This window comes from Lynx canadensis, chromosome C2, assembly GCF_007474595.2.
Source record: "Lynx canadensis isolate LIC74 chromosome C2, mLynCan4.pri.v2, whole genome shotgun sequence".
Taxonomy (NCBI): Eukaryota; Metazoa; Chordata; class Mammalia; order Carnivora; family Felidae; genus Lynx; species Lynx canadensis.
In genome coordinates, this window is record NC_044311.2 from 55,076,293 (window position 1) to 55,089,337 (window position 13,045).

Below are 13,045 nucleotides of genomic sequence, written 5' to 3' on the forward strand. Positions count from 1 at the left end.
TAGACACTTGATTTCAGCTCGGATCATGAGATCGAGCCCCACATCCTGCTCTGCACTGACCGTGCAGAGCCTGCTTGAGATTCTCTCTCCTTTTCTCTCTGCCCCTCTTCTACTTGTGCTTGTGCTCTCTCTCTCTCTCTTTCTGTCTCTCAAAATAAATAAATATTAAAACAATTAAAATTAAAAAAAATAAAAACTCAGGAGGAATTCAAAGAACGAAATGGTAGCACTAGAACAAAACTCATTCTATTCCTGTCTACTCATTAATAGGAATAGCACTTCTCAGAAATAAAATCTATAGAGATTTAAAAATTTGAATATAATTGATGATGTGCCCTGTCTCCTTCTACTAATGAATATTTTTCATCTATAAATCCATAGCTATATAGTTTAAAAATCTCTAATTCAATAAGAGATGAATGTCTAATAAATCTTTTATTTTTATATTTATTATTTTTCATCAAAGTATTTTTGTATGTTGTTTTGGTCATTGTGTTTATTTAACAATTGTAAGGTTGAGTCATTCTGGGAGACATTTTTTTAACCTTAGAGTCTTGTATTCCAGAGAATCTAAAAACATTAATTTCAATATATATATGTGGTTTTGTGACACAGAGTAGGAAAATGATGGTCAATATATGACACTCAAGCATAAACATATAATACGTGAGGATAAAATTTTGTGAAGGAAGTTGAATGCAAATATGAATTCAAGGAGAAAAATAATGATCTAAAACTTTTGACTTTTATTTTTTTAATTACTTTTTAGTTTTATAATTCATTTAATGGCAACCGGTAATCATCAAATTAGCAGTGGTTATCTTCAAAAGTTATTACTCTTGCTTTGCTTTCATTTTCAAGGATGATCAAATGCCTAGAGTCAGAGACATCTCCTACATAAGTTTCATTTTATGAGTCAGACTTGGTTTATCACCAGCATTGATAAAACCAGACTTAGGGAAATAACTAGGTCTGGGGACACATGCACGGTCTTAATATAGCAAATGTTTAGCCTGCAAGAATTATTGCAAAATCAGAACAGCGAAAATATTTGCAGAAACTTTTGACTTCTGAAAAAGAGCTTGTTCAAAACTGATGGCTACCAGATGGGCAGTGGGGGTGGGGTTGGGTAAAATAGGTGAAGGAGAGTAAGAGTGCACTTACCGTGATGAGCACTGAATCATGTATAGAATTGTTGAATCACTATATTGTACACCTGAAACTTACTATAATACTGTATGTTAACTACACTGGAATTAAAAAATAGAGAGAGGTTGTTCATATATTTTTAAATGGATGTTAGTAGCTTTCAAATTACTATACTGTTGAGTTTGTAGTGAATTTACTTAAAAGAATGATGTATTTTATTTAAAAATGTCAATATATATAATTGCCACAAATTTTAACCCCTTAAGCTCATGCTGAAAAATTTTAGGTTACCTAAAATTGTACAACAATGTTTTTTAAAAATTCTTTTGAAGAATTCTCGCAAAGAGGTTTGAAGGCTACTGCTATAAGCAACTTAGGGGAAAAGCAACTAACTTTTCCCTTAGGGGAAAAGGAAGAGGAAAGAGATTAGGCATCTTGTTTAAATTATGCTAATTCTTAAAAAAATAAGGGGAAGGGGCAAATATTTAATCTTCTGGTACTACTTTTGCATGCCAGGCAGAAGCCTGAAGTCTGAAGAAGGAGAAGTGAAAGCTATTACCTTCCCTTTAGAGGCATGACCCAGAAGTTGAATCTATCACTTCCTCTATCCATTAAATCTTAGTTCAGAACCATAGACAGTTGCAAGGAAAACTGGGAGATGTAAATATTATTCTGATGGCCAGTTGCCCAGTCAAGGAAATATAGTACAGGTCTTGTTCTCATTTTCACAAATGGTTATGCAGCCTTAGTTTGGTGTTAATGATTTCCCTTCTTTACCATTCTACTGTTCTGTTCTTTTTTTCTTTTTCTTTTGTTTTCTTTTTCTTTTTTCTTTTTGGTGAGAGAGAGAATCTCAAGCAGGTTCCACACTCAGTGCAGAGCTTGACACAGGGCTCAATCCCACAATCCTGGGATCATGACCTGAGCTGAAACCAAGAGTTGGATCCTCAACCAACTGAGCCACCCAGGTACCCCTCCACAGTTCTGTTCTTTAAGGCCAGAGTACGTGATAAGAACAGCAGGAGCATTATATTACTCCTTTACATTTTTTTGTCATTAAATAAGTTTTTGTGTAGGGGTGCCTGGGTGGCTCAGTCGGTTAAGCATCTGACTCCGGCTCAGGTCATGATCTCACAGCTCGTGACTTCGAGCCCAGCGTTGGGCTCTGTGGTGACAGCTCAGAGCCTGCAGCCTGCTTCAGATTCTGTGTCTCCCTCTCTCTTTGCCCCTCCCCTGCTCATGCTCTGTCTCTCTCTCCTTCAAAAATAAATACACATTAAAATAAATAAATAAAGCAAATTTTTGTTTAGAGGCAATATTGACTAAGAAAGCATATTGGTATAGGATGTTCAGTAAGTAAACAGATGTTAGTCCTGGCAGAAGAATGATGGATAGGGAAAGCCTATTCAAATGCAAATTTAAGCATTTATTCTTGGTATGGTCTACATGACGAAAGGGGTCAAATAAAATCAGCCTGACAACAGGTAGCTAGCTGTCAGGACCCTAGAGGAATGGTACCATCCTAGTGCTAGGATTTGCTACCCTGCTAGAAAATTAGTCAACATTGGCAGGGCTGGCCTCTGTAAGGGAAGATTCCTTATTGAGCTCATGCATATGCCATCCCTGCAAAACCTATTGGTACTTCGCCTATTAGATAATTGAAGACACACCTAGCAGGTGAGGGAGAAGGATGACTGACATCCATAGAAACAGTACTCCTGTGCACATGGTTATTAAGAGCCTTTTCCTGTCCCCGTGGGCTTCTGTAATAAGTTAAATGGGATATGTAATAAGTTAAATGGGATATGTATTAGTGAGTCTGTTGGCTTTGTAATAAGTTCCAAATTCACAGTGGCTTAAGTAAGATAGAAGTTTTGGTCTCCCATAATATTTTAAACATAAACAGTCTGGGGTTGATATGATATTGGGGGTCCAGGTTTATTCTAATTGCTCTGTCATCTCTAGAATATTGCTTGCATGCTTATTAGTGTTTTATACTCATCACTACATTCACATGTTAGGCAGAAGCCTGAAGAAGGGAGAGTGAAAACTGACTCCCTTCCCTTTAAAGGCGAGATCCAGAAGTTGAGTCCATCACTTCCTTCTATCCACTAAATGTTAGTTCATAGCCACAGATAGCTACATGGCAGGCTGGAAAATTCAGTACCTCAGTTATTTCAAGGGCTTACTCATCACATGCAGTCATGGCTAGTCTGCTGGACAGCATAGACATAGAAAATTTGCCTTCCTGCAGAAAGTGAGGTTGTACAGTGCTGCTTTGGGCCATACTACCAGTTTATAGGAAATATGGAAGACAGAAGAACAAATCAAATGATGCCACAAGGAAACAACCAGCCAAATTCTAAATCTGGGCCATTCTATAAGATAAATGACCCAGTTTTATCAATTAAATGATATTTTAAAAGGATTTTAAGAGACATAACAATCAAATGTGGTTAGTAATTTTGAATCTTAATTGGAACAAACTGACTATAAAAAATACAATTTTGAGATAAGAAAATATGAATATATACTGTATATTAAATATTATTAAGGAATTATTGCTTATTTTTAAAGATATAATAATGGCATAGTGGTTATGTTAAAAAAATCTTTTTCAGTTACAAAGGCATACTAAAATGTCTGGGATTTGCTTTAAAAATATTTAAGCAAAAAGCAAACCATGGAGAGGGATAGGTGAAATGAAATTGGGAACATTTTAATAATTGCTAGTTATGTACCAGGTACATGAGAATTAATTATGATATTAAAATAAATAATAAAAATTTAAAAAAGAAATAAATATGGCAGCTGGTAATACGTCCGAGCTAACTATTGCTACACAGCCTTGAGTTGCCATATCTCTGCATTTTTCAAAGAATCAAAACTGCAGATTTAAAAAAATAAAATCTCTTGATTTCATAAAACAACAACAATGTGGCCAAATACAGTAAATAGATCAGTGGGCTTGAATTTGTCCTTAGCCATCTGGTTCTTCTCTAGAAAAAGTTTGTTTTGTTAATAAGTTGTTTCCCCCTAAATTTACAGTGTATTCAACTTCTTTAATAACTGGAAACTGGTGGTTAAGGTCAGTGTCTGGGGACTCAGAGACGAGTGACAGATTGCAACAAACTGAATGGAGCTCTGAGTTTTGTCAGTGAAGGGCATGTAGCCAAAGGCTTAGGTCACAACATAAGTGTATGCAGAGAGGAACAGGTGGAGATACAGTATTAGTCCTGCCATGGTGCTATGGGCTGAACTGTGTTCCCCCCACCCACAAGTTCATATGTTGAAGTCCTAACCCCTAGTACTTTAGAATGTGACTATATTTGGAGATGGGGACTTTAAAGCAGTAATTAAGTTGAAATGGAGTCATTAGGATGGGCTGTAATCTAGTATGACTGATGCCCTTATCAGAGTAGATTAGGAAGAGAGCCAGGGAAGATGGCAGAGTAGGAGGCCTCCGAATTCACATCCTCCCACAGACACACTGAGGCAACAGCTACGTGTAATGCAACTCACTCTAAAAATGACCTGAAAACTGGTAGAACAGACTATCCACAGCTAAAGACTTAAAAGGAAGACTACATCAAAAAGGGTAGGAGAGGCAGAGATTCTGTTGCCAACCAAACCCCTGGTGTGGCAACCCACAAGTAGGAGGGATATCAGAGGCACAGAGGAGCAAAGGGGTCAAGTACCACACTGGGCACCTCCAGCCTTGGGGACCTGCACAAGGAAGATGAGCTATGATAATGTCTGTCTTTGAAAATCAGCAGGGCTTAACTCCAGGAGCTTTGGAAAGTAGCTGGGCTTAACTCTGGGAGAAGTAGATGGCTATAACTCTGCTCTTAAAGAGCCAGTGCAGTGTATCACTTGTTCCAAGATCTGGCACAGAAGTAGCAATTTGAAAAGCACCTGGGTTATATGTGAAAGATTTGTTGAATAATTTTAGGACATGTGCCAGAGGGACAGGGATCTGCAGGAGCTTTCTCTTGGAATGGAAGGGCTAGTGGGCACCATTTTTCTTGTCTTCCTTCAGCCTTTCTAGTCAAACACCTGTGGGAGGCAGTTCTGACATCCTCCATTTACCTTGTCAACACCACTTGCCCCACCCCAGCTTTCCCCTTTAGACCTACCACACCCAACCTGCCTGCTATGGCAGGTGTCCAAAGTGCCTTCTACATTGCCATACCTAGTAAGCATACTCATTTGGGACTAATGTCTTCCCAGAATGACTACCACCTGCCACACCCAGTGGGGAGTTGGAGCTGATATTGGCACCTGTCCAGAGTGACTCCTGACCCACGGAGAGGGGGACCTAGCCCCACCAACCAACACTCCTGCAGTAGCCACAGCCCGGCCTCTCAGCTGGCAATAAAGGGATTGGGGCAAGACATGGCAAGCAGTGTGCCCACATCAATCTTGGCCAGTCATTGCTGACAGCCAAGCTGGGGGCAGTTCAACCTACCAGTGTGTCCATAGCAGTTTCAGCCCACCCACAACAAGAGGGCTCACACAGCCCACATAGAGGACCCTCTGGAGCACCAGGTTCTGTGACCAAGAGGAAATGCACTACTGGCCACCACAGGACTTCTATACAGGCCACTACTTTCAAGACCAGGAGATATAGGTGACTTAACTAATATGCAAAAACAGAGAGGCAAAATGAGGAGATAGTGGAATATGTTCCAAAATAGAAGAACAAGATGAACCCCCAGAAAAAGAGCTAAATGGAGATGGAGAAATGCAATCTACCTGATTAAGAGTTCAAAGTAATGGTCATAAAGATACTCAACAGATGAGAGAAGAGTGAATGAAATCAGTGAGAACTTCAACAAAGAGATTTCAAAAAATTTAAAAAAATTTAAAAAAGAACTTATCAGAGCTGAAGAAAAGAATAACTGAGCTGAAAAACACACTAGAGCGAATAATAGATTTGAGGATGCAGAAGAATAGTTCAGCACTCTGGAAGACAGGGAAGTTGAAAGCAACCACTCTGAACATCAAAAAGAAAAAAAGAAGTAAAAAGTGAGCATAAGTTAGGATGAAACGACATCAAGTATACTACCATGTGCATTATAGGGGCCCTAGAAGGAGAAGAGAGAGAGAAGGGGGCAGAAAACTTGTTTTAAGAAGTAATAGCTGAAGGGGCACCTGGGTGGCTCAGTTGGTTAAGTGTCTGACTTCGGCTCAGGTCATGATCTCATGGTTTGGGGGTTTGAGCCCCACAACGGACTCTGTGCTGACAGCTCAGAGCTTGGAGCCTGCTTCAGATTCTGTGTCTCCTCCTCTCTCTGCCCCTCCCATGCTCATGCTCTGTTTCTCTCTGTCTCTCAATAATAAATAAACGTTAAAAAATTAAAAAAAAAAGGTCATAGCTGAAACTTCCTAACCTGGGGAAGGATACAGACATCCAGGTTGTAAAGGGGTAGTAGATCAATCACTTATAATGCTAGTATGAAGGTTAAAAGACACAAGTAGTAAAATCAATTATATCTACCAAAATTACTCAAGATACACAAAATAAAGATGTTAAATGTGGCATCAAATACATAAAATGTGGAGGGGGAATAAAAATGTAGTGATCTTAGAATGTGTTCGAACTTAAGCAACTATCAACTTAATATAGACTGCTATATACATAGGATGTTATATATGAACCTCTTGGTAAATAAAATCCAAAAACCTGTGATACATGCATATACACACAACAAGAGAAAGGAATCCCAGCATAACATTAAAGAAAGTCATCAAACCTCAAGGGCAGAGAGTTAGAGAAGAAAGGAACAGAGAACTACAAAAACAACCAGAAAACAATTAACAAAATGGCAACAAGTTCATACTTATTATTAATTACCTTGAATATAAATTGACTAAATGTTCCTATCCAAAGAAATAGGGTGAGTTTAGTTGGTTAAAATACAAGACCTATCTATACACTGCTTACAAGAGACTCACTTTAGACCTAGAGACACATACAGACTGAAAGTGAAAGGGATGGGAAAAGATATTCCATGCAAATGGAAGCAAAAAAAAAAAAGCAAAAACAAAAGCTGGGATAGCAATACTTATATCAGACAAAATAGACTAAACAAAGACTGTAACAAGAGACAAAGGACATTACATAATGATAAAGGGAATGATCTAACAAGAGGTTATAACAATTGTAAATATCTATGCACCCAACATAGAATCACCAAAATATATAAAGCAAATATTAACGGACATAAAGGGAGAAATGATAATAATACAATAATAGTAGGGGACTTTAACACCTTACTTGCATCAATGGATAGATCATCTAGACAAAGAAATCAATAAGGGAAGAGTGGCTTTGAATAACATATTAGACCAGATGAAGTCAATAAATAATACTGAACATTACAACCAAACAGCAGAATACATAGTCTTTTCAAGGCACATGAAACATTTTCCAGGCTAGATCACATATTAGGCTACGAAACAAGTCTCAATAAATTGAAGAAGGTTGAAATCATATCAAGCAGCTTTTCCAACCACAACAGCTTGAAACCAGAAATCAATTACAAGAAAAAAAAAAAACTAGAAGGAATACAAATGCATGGAGTCTAAACAGCATACTACTCAACAACCAATGGGCCAAAAAGAAACCAAAGAAATAAAAAAAAAATACTTGGAGATAAATGAAAATGGAAACAACAGGTCACTATCTTTGGGACTCAGTGAAAGCAATTTTAAGAGGGAAGTTTATAGTAATTCAGACCTACCTCAAAAACAAACAAACAAACAAATCTCAAATAAGCAATCTATCCTTACACATAAAGGATCTGGAAAAAGAAATCACAACAAAGCCCAGAGTTGGTAGAAGGAAGGAAACAACAAAGATCAAAATGGGAATAAATAAAATAGAGACAAAACAACAATAGAAAAGATCAATGAAACTAAGAGCTTGTTCTTTGAAAAGGTGAATGAATAGATAATACTTTAGCCAGACTTATCAAGAAGAAAAAAGCAAAGACTCAAATAAATAAAATAAAAAATGAAAGAAGTTACAAGTGCCCCCACAGCAATACAAAGAAGGGATTATTAGACTACTATGAAAAATTATATGCCAACAAATTGGACAAACTAGAAAAAATTGATAAATTTTTGGAAACATACAATCTTCTGAGACTGAATCCAGAAATAATAGATAATCTGAACTAATAGGAATGAAATTGAATCAGTAAAACAAACAAATAAACAAACAAAACAAAACTCCCAACAAAAAATCTAGGACCATATGGCTTCACAAGTGAATTCTACCAAACATTTAAACAAATGTTTTTAATGTTTATTTTTGAGAGAGAGAGACAGAGAACAAGTGGGGGAGGGACAGAGAGAAAGAGAGAGACAGACAGAATCCAAAGCAGACTCCAGGCCTTGAGCTGCCAGTCCAAAGCCTGACGTGGAGCTCAAACTCGTGAACTGTGAGATCATGACCTGAGCCAAAGTCAGATGCTTAACTGACTGAGCCACCCAACGCCCTCTACCAAACATTTAAAGAAGAGTTAATATCTATCCTTCTCAAACTATTCCAAAAAAAGTAGAAAAGGAAGGAATGCTTATAAATTCATTCTATAAGCCCACCATTACCCTGATATCAAAACCAGACAAAGACACTACCAAAAAAAAAAAAATCTATATCTATATCTATATCTATATCTATATCTATATCTATATCTATATAGATAGATAGGTAGATAGATAGATAGATATATCCATCCCTGATGGACAGAGATGCAAAAATCTTCAACAAAATATTGGCAACTGAATTCAACAATACATTAAGAGGATCATTCACCACAATCAAGTGGGATTTATTCCAAGGATGCAAGGATGGTTCAATATCCACAAATCATGTGATACACCACATTAGCAAAATGAAGGATAAAAAAGCCATACAATCTTAATAGATGCAGAAAAACCATTTAATAAAATTCAATATTATTCATGGTAAAAAGCTCTCCACAAAGTAGGTATACATACCTTAATATAATAAAAGCCATATATGACAAACCCACAGCTAACATCATACTTAATGGTGAAAATCTGAAAGCTTTTCCTCTAAGATCAAGAGAAGGATGTCCACTCTCACCACTTTCATTCAACATAGTACTGCAAGTCCTAGCTACAGCAATCAAACAATAAAAAGAATTAAATCATCCAAATGGTAAGGAAGAAGTAAAACTGTCACTATTAGCAGATGATATGAAACCCGAAGTCTCCACCAAAAATAATATTAGAATAGTAAATGAATTCAGTAAAGTTGTAAGATACAAAATTAATATACAGAAATCTGTTGCATTTCTATGCACTAATTACAAAGTAGCAGAGAGAGAAATTAAGAAACTAATCTAATTTACAATTGTATCAAAAAGAATAAATACCTAGTAATAAATTTAACCAAGAAAGTGAAAGACCTGTATTCTGAAAAGTGTAAGACAGGGATGAAAAAAATTGAATATGATACAAATAAATGGAAATATATGTATCATCTTAGAAGAATTAATATTGTTAAAATGTCCATAGTACCAAAAGCAATCTACAAATTCTATTCTATTCTATTCTATTCTATTCTATTCTATTCTATTCTATTCTATTTCTAGAAAGAGTGCAAGCAGGGGAGAGGTGCAGAGAGAGAAAAAGAGAATCCTAAGCAGACTCCATGCTCAGCATGGAGCCCAACATGGGGCTAAGTACCATGACCCTGGGATCATGACCTGAACTGAAATTAAGAGTTGGATGCTCAACCAACTGAGCCACCCATATGCCCCAGCAATCTACAAATTCAGTGCAATCCCTATCAAAATACCAACAGTATTTTATACAGAACTAGAACAAATAATCCTAAAAATTTGTATGTAACCACAAAAGACCCCAAATAGCCAAAACAATCTTAAGAAGAAGAAAGCTGGAAGTATCACAATTCTAGATTTCAAAGTATACTGCAAATATATAGTAATCAAAACAGTATGGTACTGGCACAAAAATAGACACATGGATCAATGGAACAGAATAGAGAGCCCAGAAATAAATCCATGTTTATAGCATCAATTAATCTATAACAAAGGAGCAAGAATATACAATGAGAAAAAGATAATCTTTCCAAAAAAATGGTGTTGGGAAAAGTGGACAGCTGCATGCAATATGAAACTGGACCATTTTCTTACACCATACACAAAAATAAACTCAAGCAAATTAAAGACCTAAATGTAAGACCTGAAATGATAATACTCCTAAATGAGAACATAGAGAGTAAACACTTGGACATTGGTGTTCACAATATTTTTCTTGACATGTCTTCTCAGGCAAGGGAAACAAAAGCAAAAATAAACATTGTGATTACATCAAACTCAAGAGCTTTGCACAATCAAGGAAAGCATCAAAAAAATGAAAAGGCTACCTACTGAATGAGAGAAGAATTCTGATAAGGGGTTAATATCTAAAATATATAAAGAAATCATAAAATTCAACACACACAAAAACCTGCCACAAATAATCCAATTAGAAAATGGGCAGAAGACCTGAACAGATTTTTTTCTAAAAATATACAGATGGCAAACATACATGAAAAGATGTTCAACATCACTTATCATCAGGGAAATGCAAATCAAAACGACAGTGAGATACTACCTTACACCTGTCAGAGCGACTAGTATCAAAACGACAAGAAATAACAAGTGTTGATGAGACTGGAGAAAAAGGAACTGTCTTGCACTGTTGGTATGATGCAAATTGGTGCAGCCACTGTGGAAAATATGGAGTTTCCTCAAAAAAATTAAAAAGAGAAGTACCATACAACCCAGTTATTCTATTTCTGGGTATTTACCAAGGAAAACAAAAACACTAAGTTGAAAAGATGTGTGCATCCCTATGTTTATTGCAGCATGATTGATCATACCCAAGATTTGGAAGCAACTTAACTGTCCATCAATAGATAAATGGATAAAAGAAGAAGTGCTATATATACAGAATGGAACATTACTCAGCCATTAAAGGAATGAAATCTTGCCATTTGCAACAACGTAGATGGATCTAGAATGTGTCATGCTAAGTGAAATAGGTCAGACAAAGACGAAGACAAATACTGGATGATTTCCCTCATACATGGAATCTAAAAAATTAAACCAAAAGCAGAAACAGATCCATGAGTAGAGAGAACAAACTCATAGTTGCCAGAAGGGAGGGGGCAGGGAGGATGCGCAAAATAGTTGAAGGGGATTAGGAGGTACAAACTTCCAGTTATAAAATAAGTCATGGGATGAAAAATACAGCAGTATATAGTCAATAATACTGTAATAATGTTGTATGGTGACAGATAGTAATTACACTTTTCATGGTGAGCATTTTGTAACGTGTATAATTGTCAAATCACTATGTTGGATGCCTGAAAATAATGTAATTGTAATACCACATATCAGTTATACCTCAATTAAAAACAAAGAAGCTGGTCATCCAAATGACTTGTTTAAACAAATTTTTTAAAGGGGAGAAGACATTAGGTTACAGACACACATACTCTTGGTGCCTCTCCATTCAATATGGCACCTTCAGGCACATAACTAATCTACATAACATGTACCTGGGTCCAGGTCGTTGGGATCCAATCATGAGATGGTCCAGGTCCTGGCCCTGAGGACATCCTATTGATGTTGAGTGCCATCACAACACGGCTGGTCCTGCTCTGCCCCTTTCCATCCGCACTCCACTGGAGCAGTCACTGTCAATGATCAAGAAAATCCTCTGCCACACAGATATCACAGTTACCTGTTTCTGACCACAGAAAGCATTTGGTGCTCTGACACTGGAAGGTGCTATGGCACACTCTACATGTCACTGCCATTTATTTATACCCACTGCTTGCAGACACACCAGCAGAGATTCTAGAACAGAGCATCGCTAGGAAAATACCTTTGAAACAAGATTAATCACTGGAGAGGTTTAAAGCCAACACCAGATCAAGGCCAGGGTTTGGTTCTCTTTGAAGGATCTGCTATCTGTCTTTTTTGGGCTTAATAGGAGAAGAGAAAGTCTTTGGAAGCAAGATCTTTTTATTTGATGCCTTATTGGTTTCCTGCATAGTCAATTCCATTTTGTCCTTTTATAAAAGTTTGTAAAACATTTTTTTAAAATGTTTATTTATTTTGAGAGAGAGAGCATGTGAGCAGGGCAGGGGCAGAGAGAGAGGAAGACAGAGAATTTCAAGCATGCTCTGTGTTATCAGCCCAGAGCCTGACACAGGACTCAATGTGGGGCTTGAACTCATGAACATGAATTCATGACCTGAGCCAAATTTAATAATTATATATATATGTATACACACACACACACACACACACACACATCTAATTTATATATGCATATATTGTGTGTGTGTGTGTATATATATATATATATATATATAGTTTCAAAATTATATATATTTCCAATGTGAGTAGCATTTCTTAATTTTTTACTCAACAGCATCTCCTTCAGTCTGCACTAGCGTGAAATTTCTTGGCTGGCTCCCTTTCTCTGCCAGAGGTGAAGCCAAGTGGAAAAAACAGTCAACATTTTCCATCTCTTTGGCCCAGATGACCAGGATTGGGCATTTTGCTCAGCTCTGCATAACAAGCTACACAATGTACATATAAAAAATAAAATTGAATGAAGTAAGAGTAGGAACATATAAAACACTGCCTTTCCTTTTATTTGATGTAGCTATCAAGCTGTTCTCTAAATATCTGTCATTGTGGTAAAAAGCACACATTATTGCATAGGCATTGTGTTATATTTCTGGTCATATATGTACATTTAACTTCATATACACAAAAGGTAATAGTTATAAGATACAACATCATGTAAAATGTATTCTTAAAATGTGTTCTAGTAACAT

The 13,045-nt window shown here is 36.6% G+C and overlaps 1 non-coding gene across 1 annotated transcript; it reads right to left on the reverse strand.

The window, feature by feature from the left end:
• Window positions 1–925: 925 nt before the first annotated feature.
• On the reverse strand, window positions 926–1,057 carry LOC115524359. Its single transcript, XR_003972062.1, has one exon. It is a non-coding gene; the product is annotated as a small nucleolar RNA SNORA72 (small nucleolar RNA).
• Window positions 1,058–13,045: the final 11,988 nt, after the last annotated feature.